Raw genomic sequence first — 7,420 nt, forward strand, 5'->3', positions numbered from 1 at the left:
TCTCTCTGCCCCTCCCCTGTTCATGCTCTGTCTCTCTCTGTCCCAAAAATAAATAAACGTTGAAAAAAAAAATTTAAAAAAGACTCCTCTTCTTCAAGACATCTTACTGCCGTCTGCCTCAATGCTGTCGTAATATGCAAATGTACGCTATGATACGAATGATGCCCCCTAGAGTTGTTCAGCTACAACCTGTACAAGTCCTAGAAAAGCCATATAAAGATTCAAGGATGGGTGAATAACAGGAAGTAAGAAAGAAAAGCTACATTAGTAAGAAGTATGAGAACAGAGTTTATAAATAAAAGTGGTATTATGGACTGAATTGGGTCTCCCCAAACTCATATGCTGAAGTCTTAATACCCAATGTGATTGTACTTGGAGATTGGAGATAAGGTCTTTAGGGAAGTAATTAAGGTTAAGTGAAATCATAAGGGTAGGGCCCTAATCTAATATGGACTGGTGACCTTACTAGAAGAGGAAGAAATACCAAAGCGCTCTCTCTGCATGTGCCTAGGGAAGAATCACATTAGGATATAGTGAGAAGGTAGCCATCTACAAGCCAAGAGAGGGGCCTCACCCAAACCAACCCTGAAGATATCTTGATCTTGAACTTCTAGCCTCCAAAACTGTGAGAAAATGTCTGCTGTTTAAGCCATCCAGTCTTTTGTACGGTAGCCCTAGCAGGCTAATACACGGGTGGGGCGGGGGGCAAGGGGAAGGAAAGGTTTATCACAGTAGAGAGAGGGCAGATATTAGAGGAAAAGGAAGGACAGAAGAGGAAAGGGGTTCAGTTCTTCATACCGCATCTGGGACTTCATGAAGGAGGGAGTTTCCCCGACTCCAATGAAGTCTTCTGGTGGTTTGGTTAGTCCTTATAAGTGAGGCACTACTGCCACCTGGTGGCAACACACTTAATCCAGTCCTTACTCTCTCAAACTTCTTTTGAGCACCTGCTCTGTGCAAAGAAGGTTGCCAAGAAGAGGGAATAATATTAGTAAATGTTGATTGACACCTGCTATGTGCTGATCTCTGTCCTATGTGCTTTACACACACACACACACACACACACACACACACAATTTAAGATTCACCACAACCCACCACAATAATATAGCAATATTATTATTGCTATTTTACAGAGGAGGAAACTGAGATACTAAGAAATTCAGTAAGTTGCCTAAGAGCCTACAGCTAATAAGTGAGAGAGTCAGATCTTAAACCAGGAAGTCTGGCTCCAGAACTCTTTACAGGCATCTTTCCTGCTCTTATAGTTTCTTCCTAATAAGAAGTAAATAACCAGCTAAGGGAGTTGTGTAAAATACTAACAATTTGAAATGATAGCATACCATTTTATTTTTTATGTTTCTGAGTCATGATCAAGAATCCTCAGGGTGCCTGGGTGGCTCAGTCGGTTAAGCCTCCGACTTCGGCTCAGGTCATGATCTCGCAGTTTGTGAGTTCAAGCCCCACGTCGGGCTCTGTGCTGACAGCTCGGAGCCTGGAGCCTGCTTCAGATTCTGTGTCTCCCTCTCTCTGGCCCTCCCCCTCTCACGCTCTGTCTCACTCTCTCTCTCTCAAAAATAAATAAACATTTAAAAAAAAAGAATCCTCCTCTTTAGCTAAAAGACTGACTGACTCATTGTGCATCCACTGGGTTAGGGCACTGGCCCAGAATGTGAAAGTCCATATCCCACAGAAGCTATTTCAGCAGAAGGGAGAGGGACGGGTGAAGAAATAGGTAGAAGAGGCAAACCAAGAGAGAGGAGAGAGAAAGAAACTATAGAGCTGTGCTATCCAATACGGCAACCACTGGTACTTGTTTAAATTTTCATTTTAAAAATTAAATTAAATTAAAAATTTTAATGCTTCAATTGCACTAGCCATCAATTCATCTCAAGTGCCCAGTAGCCACTGTGGCTGATGCTGTCATAATGTACTGCATACAGAACATTTCCATCATCACAGAATGGACCATCTGTACTGCTATAGATCCTTTATCCCGGAGAATGGAGTCTTCTCCATGGCTGATCTGGGCATAAGTTATCCAGAATCCACCTTGCAGCTGGCAGTCTGCAGGTCAGTGACAAAGTAGGAGGCCAAAAGTACAATAATCCCAGAGCAAAACGGATGGTACCTCCCTTGCCCTCTGGCCTGTCCTGGGGCAGGCTGAGAGTGAAGATGAGGCTAAGTAGGACTTAGCTCCTTTTTTAGGTGAGCTGATGGGAAGCAAAGAGGCGCCTTGTTCCTCCCTTCCGCTGGGTCCTGGAGCTGGCTGTAGGGTGCTGTTGCACATAACTCTCAGGGTCTCTTACTGGATGTCCTCTTAGCTGGTGGTTAGGGAAGGCAAGGGCAACTTCACCACCCAGTTTCCATTTTACTCAGGGCCTTTGCTCTTAGCTGATGCTCCATTACATTGTCCAGGAGCTGCCTATCACCACTCGCTGAGTTGTATGGGCCTCTCAACTCCCAATCCTATCCCTAGGAAGACCTGAATGTTGTTTAATAAAGCTCCTTTTTTTGTGATAATCACGGTTATTGGCTCATACATGAGCCTCTGTCTAACATTATTTTTTCTACTGTGACAAACTGGCAGAGATGGGTAATTTAGACAGGCAATAACCAGCTAGCAATATGAAATTTGATTTAGTTGGCTGCTCAAGAGAAGTCTACTAAAACACACACAGAATGGTACATAAATACACAGAATGGGGTAGCACGCGAGCTTCGATGTAACTATTGTGCACCCCATTCTGTACCACTGCCTGGTTCATTCTTTGATTCCTGTCCCTTTTCTTCAATCCCACTCTCCAGTCCCTTGATTATATTTTGTACCAGCTAAGTTCATCAGCCTCCATACAGGTGTCCCTGCTCTAGGCTCAGTTCCCTCCAAAACACTCCTCAGCTAAATTCATTCGACAAATATTTATTCAGCATCTGCTGCCCCCAAAGAATTATGGTCTAGTTCACATTGGTACAAATAGTTATAGATACATGGTAGAATACATCTACTGGTTAGTATTCCTCTGGTCGCAAATGACTGAAAATTCCATCTGGAGTAAGCTGAAAAAGGGAAGTCTAGCTCATCGAGTCCAAAGGTGTATCTTGAATTTAGGTGGGGTTTGACCCAGAGGTTCAAACAATGTCTCCAGCAGGCTTTTTCACTCTCCTTCCTTTCTCCCTGTCTTCAGTTTGGCTTCATTCTCGGGCACAGTGTGAAGACAGAAGGCTGCCGGCAGCTCTAGACTTACAATGGAATCATGTGTTTCTCTCCACCAGCTCCTGTCATGTCCCAGGATTCACTTGGATTAGACCAACCTGGTTCACATGGTTGCCTCTGAATTGTGGCATTAAGGAAAGCCTCAGGTCACACGGACCACCTCCCATGGGGGAGAGGTGCATCACAGAACTGGTAACAGAGAAGGTAGACGAGAAGCCGGGTAGATTAAAAAATAGCCCATGTCTCAATAAAATGATCAAAGCATATTAAGAACACAAAGAAATAGGTGCATAAATCTTTATGACTTCCAAGTCATGGAAGGCTTCATAGTAGAGGGTAAACATGAATTGACTCTTAGGGAAAAAAAAAAAAAGCGTAGAAATTGCTGGTCAGGCAAGAGAAGGGGTGAGAATGGGAGGGAGGGGATGCTAGTGGCAAGAACGACCTATGAGGTCACAAAAGAGAATGACCTAGGCATCCATATTTTGTTCCAGGCAAAAAGCTTGACTAAAAGCCAGGCTCTGCAGCTCTAGTGCCTGGTTGGAACCCAGTCTCAATTCTGAAACTTACTAGCTGTGTAATCTTGGCTGGTTACTTAACCTTAGGTTATTTTGTAACTTGTGTAATGTGGAACTTAACCAGGACAGCGCTTGTGCCTCAGGTTCCCCGTCTGTAAAATGGAAAAAGTAATCATACCTACCTCTCAGGGTCGTTGTCAGGATTAATAGAAATATGTAAAACAGTAAAGGTCATCTATGATAAGCCCACAGCTAACATCCTACTTAATGGTGAAAAGCTGGAAGCTTTTCATTTAAGATCAGGAATGAGACAAGGATGACCATTCTAACCACTTTTATTCAACATAGTATCAGAATTAAAATCTTTGAAACCTCTGTACTGTCCAAGGCAAGCTACAAATTCAATGCAATCCCCATCAAAATTCCAATTGTATTTTTCATAGAAACAGAACAAACTATTCTAAAATTTGCACGGAACCACAAAAGACTCCACGTTAGCCAAAGCAATCTTCAGAGAGACGAACAAAACTGGGGGCATCATGCTCCCTGATTTCAAACTACGTCACAAAGTATAGTAATCAAAATAGTATGGCACTGGCACAAAAACAGACACATAGATCAATGGAACAGAATGAAAACCTAGAAGTGAGCCCAAGTACATATGGTCAATTAATTTGTGGCAAAAGGAGCCAAGAATGTTCAATGAGGAATGGACAGTCTCTTCAATAAATGGTATTGGGAAAACTGAACAGCCACATGCAAAAGAAGGAAACTGGACCACCATCTTATACCATATACAAAAATAAACTCAAAATGGATTAGACTTAAGTGTAGAACCTGAAACCATGAACTCCTAGAAGAAAGCATAGGCGATTAGCTCCTTGACTTCAGTCCTGGTGATGATTTTTTTTAATTGGACGCCAAAAGCAAAGACAACAAAAGCAAAAATAAACAAGTAGGACTATACCAAACAAAAAAGCTCCTGCACAGCAAAGGAAACCATCACCAAGATGAAAAGGCAACCTGCCAGATGGGAGAAAATATTTGCAAATCATGTATCTGATAAGAGGTTAATATCCAAAATATATAAAGAATGTATTCAACTCAAGAGCAAAAAAAAAAAAAAAAAATCTGACTAAAAAAATGGGCAAAGGATCTGAAAATACGTTTTTCCAAGGAAGACATCCTGATGGCCAGCAGACACATGAAAAGACGCTTAACATCACTAATCATCAGAGAAATGCAAATCAAAATCAAAATCAAATGCAAATCAAAACCAGAATGAGATATTACCTTACACCTGTTAGAATGGCTATTATCAAAAAGACAAGAGATAACAAGTGTTGGTGAGGATGTGAAGAAGAGGGAAACCTTGTGCACCGTTGGTGGGAATATAAATATGATGCAGCCATTATGGAACTCAGTCTGGAGGATCCTCAAAAAACTAAAGATAGAACTACCATATAGTCATTCTCTTTTCCTTCCTGGCTGCTTGAAGCTCAGCCACCATCAAGAAGGACACAGTACCTATCTGGGCCAGGAAGTTCATGACCAACCAACTACTTCAGAGGAAACAACTGCTCATTGATGTTCTTCACCCTGGAAAGGCAACAGTACTTAAGACAGAAATTCAGGGAAAACTAGCCAGAACGGACAAGACCACACAAGATGCCATCTTTGTATTTGGATTCAGAACCCATTTTGGTGGTGGCGAGACAACTGGCTTTGGCATGATTTATGGTTCCTTGGATGATGCACAGAAAAATGAACCCAAACATAGACTTGCAAGACATGGCCTGTGTGAGAAGAAAAAGACCTCCAGAAAACAGGGAAAGGACCATAAGAACAGAATGAAGAAGTCAGGGGGACTGCAGAAGCCAATGTTGGTATGGGCAACAAGTGAGCCGGAGATTGGAAAACAGAAGGAATAAAGGTTCTGCAGTGACTGTATCTGTGGTGATGGTGCAGATTTTTCATGAGAGGATTAATCAGCTAAGAACTTAAAAATATATATGGGGTGCCTGGGTGGCTCAGTCAGTTAAGCACCCGACTTTGGCTCAGGTCATGATCTCATGGTTCAGATAGTAAGTTTGAGCCCCACATCAGGCTCTGTGCTGACAGCTCAGAGCCTGGAGCCTGCTTTGAATTCTGTGCCTCCTTCTCTCTCTGCCCCTCCCCTGCTCTCTCTCTCTCTCTCTCTCTCAAAAATAAATAAACATTAAAAAAAAAAAAAGAAAGAACTTAAAAAAATAGAACTACCATATGATCCAGCAATTCCACTCTGGGTATTTATCTGAAGAAAATGAAAACACTACCTTGAAAAGATATATGTACCCCCATGTGCATTACAGCATTATTTATAATAGCCAGGATATGAAAACAACCCAAATGTCCATCAGTGGAAGAATGAAAAAGAAAATATGGTGTGTATGTCTGTGTGTGTGTATATATGTATACATACAGTTATACACACATATATACACATATACCTACACTTACACACACACACACACACACACACACACACACACACGCACACACACATGGTTCAGCCATAAAAACAATCCTGCCATTTGCAACAACAGGAATGGACCTTGACGGCATTATGATAAGTGAAATAAGTCAGGAAGAGAAAGATAAATACATACCTACATACCATATGATCTCACTTATATATAGAATTAAAAACAAAACCAACCTGAGAGTTACAGAGAACAGATTGGTGGTTGCCAGAGGTTGGAGGCAGGGGGAGTGGACAAAATACATGAAGAGGGTCAAAAGGTACAAACTTCCAGTCATAAATAAATAAGTCACGGAAATATAATGTGCAGCATGGTGACTGTAGTTAATAACACTCTTGCATATTTTAAAGTTGCTAAAAGAGTACATCTCAAAAGTTCTCATCACAAGAAAATAAAATTTGTAGGTATGGTGACAGATGTTAACTAGACTTATTGTGGTGATCATTTTGCAATATACACAAATATCAAATCTTTATGCTGTATGCCTCAAACTGTTGTAAAAAAGAAGTTTAAAAATTATGTTAATATGTCTAAAGCACTTAGAATAGGGCCTGACATAGAGAAAATGCTAACATAAATTACTAAATAAAACAAAATGTGTTTATTGATGAATGCCGTGCCATATCTAGTTTAAAATGATGGCTTACAATTCAGTGCAACTACAGATTTGGTTAAGAAAACATCATAACAAAAGAACAACAAAACTTTACCTTTCTCATGATCATTTATACAGATAACATTAAACATCATATATAGTCCTACTCCTTCTCACACATAGATTGCCCTCTATCCAGTCATACTGTTGGCAAGATGTTATCCAATAGTTCCACTTTTTATAGGAAATGTAGTTTCTCTTTCCGGCTTTTGTTTCCTAAGGTCTAATATTGCAGACTTATTTTAGCAAAATGTTGCTCAATTTAGCCCACCCAGACTCGTGAGACAACCTGACCGAAACAACCAGGAAGGGAGAAATGGAACAGGATGTACACACAACCCACTACCTTGTGATCATTTTGTAAATGTCAGATTCTGAAATCGGGTCAATGGTCTTGTTATTCTCAGTCTCTGGATGACATTTTCTTAGTTAATTAATTAACGTGTACATGTTAGGGACTTTGGCCAGATATTCTCATTGTATTTCCTTCTTTGGAAACCCTCCAACCTCC

At 40.9% G+C, this 7,420-nt stretch overlaps 1 pseudogene; it reads left to right on the forward strand.

The window, feature by feature from the left end:
* The first annotated feature begins 5,160 nt into the window (after nucleotides 1-5,160).
* LOC112863311 (small ribosomal subunit protein eS24 pseudogene) lies at nucleotides 5,161-5,714 on the forward strand (annotated as a pseudogene).
* Nucleotides 5,715-7,420: the final 1,706 nt, after the last annotated feature.

The sequence above is a fragment of the Puma concolor genome, chromosome B4 (assembly GCF_028749965.1).
Source record: "Puma concolor isolate L17-30 chromosome B4, mPumCon1.1.hap2, whole genome shotgun sequence".
NCBI classification, from domain to species: Eukaryota; Metazoa; Chordata; class Mammalia; order Carnivora; family Felidae; genus Puma; species Puma concolor.